Below are 4,551 nucleotides of genomic sequence, written 5' to 3'. Positions count from 1 at the left end.
GGTCTCGAACTCCTGACCTCGTGATCCGCCCGTCTCGGCCTCCCAAAGTGCTGGGATTACAGGCTTGAGCCACCGCGCCCGGCCTTTAAATTTTTTTTGTAGAGACAAGGTCTCCCTATGTTGCCTAGGTTGGTCTTGAACTTCTGGCCTCAAGCAATCCGCCTGTCTCAGCCTCTCAAAATTCTGGGCTTACAGATGTGAGCCACTGTGCCCAGCCTGTTGTATTAATCTTTATACCTTTTTGTATTTATTAAATATTAAAAAACAAATTTTAAAATAAATGGCATTTATTAATATCTAGTTTGCAGTTTTCCTCTTTTATTTCAAAGTTAATAAAGACTTTTTCTAGGCTGTATTAGTTTTCTGTTGTTGTGTAACAAATTACCAAAAATCTGGTGGCACACAAATTTATCTTGGAATTCTGGTCCCTTCCTCTATCTTTAGAACCAGCAGCAGCATCTGGAAATCTCTCTGTCCTCTACTTCTGTCATCACACTGCCTCTGAATCTGACCCTCCTGTCTTCCGCTTAGAAGGACCCTTTTGATTACATTGGGCTTACCCAGATAATCCAGGATAATCTTCCCACTTTTCAAGATCCTTAACTTAATCACTTCTACCAAATCCCTTTGCCATGTAAGGTAACATATTCACAGGTTTGGGGGATTAGGACATGTACATCTTTGCAGGGGCAGTTTTCTGCCTGCCACATAGGCCTTAAACACTTTTGTAGGCCCTAGTGCTGTGCCTATTGTATGGAGTGGAAAAACCCCTGCCCTGCTTAGCTCTTAGTAAATATCTGTTTTGGTTTCCTTGCCCTGGTAGAAACCCAGATGGTCACAAAGCAGCCAAAAGCTTAGCCCTGCAGGTGTGGGTGCGGGGATCGGGGAGAGAAAATCAGAGAGGCTGGAAATTCCCAAGTTGGAGAATGGATCCACAACTACCAAGAGTGGTTCTGAATTAGAACAGTTAGGTCTCAAAATTCCTCAGAGCAGCCACACGGAATAATCTACAACAGAAATCTGATCAGTCTCCTATGTAAAACCCCTTTATGGCTTCCCCTTGGCTTTAGAATAAGGAACAAAGTCCTTCAAGTGGTCCTAGAAGAGGGTTTCTCAACCTCAGCACTACTGACATTTGGGGGTGGAAAATTCTTTATTGTCAGGGGCTATCCTCTGCATTGCAGGGTGTTTAGCAGCATCCCTGGAGCATCCCCCAACACACTTGTGACAACCTTGCCAGATGTCCCTGAAGGACAAAATTGCCCTCCATTGGGAACCATTGCCCTAGGCGGTCCCACAGGATCTGGCCCTGTCCGTCTCCCCGGGCTCATCTGCTCCCCAGGGATCCCCAGCCTGTGCTTTCTTCTTTAGCCACCTAAAGGGCGTCTCTCAACTGGACACCACATCCCTCCTGCCTCAGGATTTCTGTACAGGATCTCTTCCTGAGCCGCCCCTCCCTACCTGTTTTCACCCGCCAAACTCCTCGTGTCTCAGCATAAAGGTTTCCTGCTCAGGGCCCCTGCCCCAACCCGCCTCCAGAGCCCTACACTGTGTCCTGTGGCAACCCCACTTCTCTGCCACATGCTGCTTCCTGCCACCTCCAAGAGAACAGGGACAGTGACTATCTGGTCCTCCCACAGTGCTAGTATCAGCTACTTGGTCCTTATTATCTCATGATTAGTAGATACTGTCTCCTACCCCACATCTGTCCCACATTAGATTCCCAGAACCAGAATTAGATGTGAAGCCAAGTAAGTCCCCAAGGAAGAAGAGCTGAGATTACTTGTCTGCTTCTTATTGCGTCTGGACTATGGTGCTGGCCCTATTAAAGGTTAAACAGTAACTTAGGCTGTGATCTGAAAAAAGGCTCTTCCTAAGGGCAGTGAGCCTAGGGTTCCCAAGGCTACACATCAGGAATCCTTTGCCCCAGGGCTCCTGTTAAATTATGCTCTCCCTAGGAGAGGCCAGTACCATGGGCCTGGCACCAGCTGCCAAGTGTCTGGGATAGGAGCCACACAGTGGTCACCCTGCAGACAAGGACAGTCCAAAGAGGAAAAGCCAGTGCTCTCAACCAAGAGACATTGCTTGAGGCCAGGAGTTCAAGACCAGGCTGGGTAACTCCTATGGTTTGGATTTGTGTCCCTGCCCAAATCTCATGTCAAGTTATAATTCCCAATCCTTCCCAGTCTCTAGGAGGGGCCTGGTGGGAGGTGGTTGGATCATGGGGGTGGATTTCCCCCTTGCTGTTGCCTTTATAGTCTGTGAGTCCTTACGAGACCCAGTTGTTTAAAAGTGTGTAGCACTTCCCCTATCTCTCTTCCTTCTGCTCCAGCCATGTAAGACATGCCTGCTTCCCCTTCACCTTCTGCCATGATTGAAAGTTTCCTGAGGCCTCTTCAGCCATGCTTCCTGTACAGCCTGCAGAACTGTGAGCCAATTAAATCTCTTTTCTGTTTTTTTGCTTTGTTTTGTTTTTTTGAGATGGAGTCTCACTCTGTCGCCCAGGCTGGAGTGCAGTGGCGCAATCTCAGCTCACTGCAACCTCCCAGGCTGGAGTGCAGTGGCACGATCTCAGCTCACTGCAACCTCCGCCTCCTGGGTTCAAGAAATTCTCCTGCCTCAGCTTCCCAAGTAGCTGGGATTACAGGTGCGCAACACCATGCCTGGCTAATTTTTTATTTTTAGTAGAGATGCGGTTTCGGCCGGGCGCGGTGGCTCAAGCCTGTAATCCCAGCACTTTGGGAGGCCGAGACGGGCGGATCACGAGGTCAGGAGATCGAGACCATCCTGGCTAATACGGTGAAACCCCGTCTCTACTAAAAAATACAAAAAACTAGCCGGGCGAGGTGGCGGGCGCCTGTAGTCCCAGCTACTCGGGAGGCTGAGACAGGAGAATGGCGTGAACCCGGGAGGTGGAGCTTGCAGTGAGCTGAGAGCCGGCCACTGCACTCCAGCCTGGGTGGCAGAGCAAGACTCTGTCTCAAAAAAAAAAAAAAAAAAAGAGATGGTTTCACCATGTTGGTCAGGCTGGTCTCAAACTCCTGACCTCAGGTGATCCATCAGCCTCGGCCTACCAAAGTGCTGGGATTACAGGTGTGAGCCACTGCATCTGGCCTAAACCTCTTTTCTTTATAAATTACCCAGTCTCGTACTGCTATTTCTTTATAGCAGTATGAGGATGGACTAAAATGGCAACATAGCAAGACCCCTGACGAAGTTTCCTCTTGTCTACCCCATCCTGGCAAGGTAAATAATACATCACCGAAACTCAGCCTTGACCTCACCAAATGATCGATATGTCCCTGATTAAAAAGTTGTAACCGAGACTCTGAAATGGAATCCTGTGAACAACACTGAAAGGACAGAGCTCAGCTGCTGGTTGGTGGCAGCTATAATGTCCCAGGACAGGAAGCCCATCTTGGATCCTTCTGTGCTTGCATTCAGTTGTCCCCTCTTCTCCCACACAGCCTCCCAAAGCAAGCCCCACATTCTCCCTCAGTTGCTATTTTGTGAGTTGGGTTTCCCAACTTTAGTCAACATGTTGACAAATATATTCCTTGTATTATTATTCACTTAATATGCTCTTTTAAGTGCATATACCTCTTTCCATAATAAAAATACTTTTTTCTTCTGCCAGGCATGGTGGCTCGCACCTGTAATCCCAGCACTTTTGAAGGCTGAGGCAGGCATATTACTTGAGGTCTGGAATTCGAGACCAGCCTGACCAACAAGGCAAAACCCCATCTCTACTAAAAACAAAAAGATTAGCCAGGTGTGGTGACGCATACCTGTAATCCCAGCTACTCAGGAGGCTAAGGCACAAGAATTGCTTGAACTCAGGAGGAGGAGGTTGCAGTGAGCCAAGATCACGCCACTGCACTTCAGCCTGAGCGAAAGAGTGAGACTGTCTCAAATAATAATAATAATAATAATAATAAACATAGTTATTTTCTGATTATGTAACTCAATGTATGCTCATTATAACAAATGCAAATAACACAAAAAAGCCAAAAACCACCTGAAATCTCATCACCCAGGGAAAACCACCATCAACATTTTGATTCCTCCTTTCCTACATGTCTTTCTCCAAGTACACACACAAATGTGATTTTACAGACATAAGGCATCCTTTTTTTGCTCAAATAAATGTATTCAAAAGGAAATGCTCTACTGGCATCATTAATAGCAAACTGCCATCACTTGCAAGAATAGAAGGTAACTCCTCCCAAATAAATACAACAAAAACAAAACAATGTGGCCGGGCACAGTGGCTCACGCCTGCAGTCCCAGTACTTTGGGAGGCCGAGGCGGGCAGACCACCTGAGGTCAGGAGTTCAAGACCAGTCTGGCCAACATGGCAAAACCCCATCTCTACTAAAAAATACAAAAATAAGCCGGGCGTGGTGCCAGGCACCTGTAATCCCAGCTACTCAGGAGGCTGAGGCAGGAGAATTGCTTGAACCCGGCAAGCGGAGGTTGCAGTGAGCCAAGATTGCACCCCTGCACTCCAGCCTGGGCAACTCAGTGAGACTCCATCTCAAAAAACAAAAC

The sequence above is a fragment of the Colobus angolensis genome, unplaced genomic scaffold, assembly GCF_000951035.1.
Source record: "Colobus angolensis palliatus isolate OR3802 unplaced genomic scaffold, Cang.pa_1.0 Scaffold425, whole genome shotgun sequence".
Taxonomy (NCBI): Eukaryota; Metazoa; Chordata; class Mammalia; order Primates; family Cercopithecidae; genus Colobus; species Colobus angolensis.
This window is presented reverse-complemented; position numbering follows the sequence as displayed.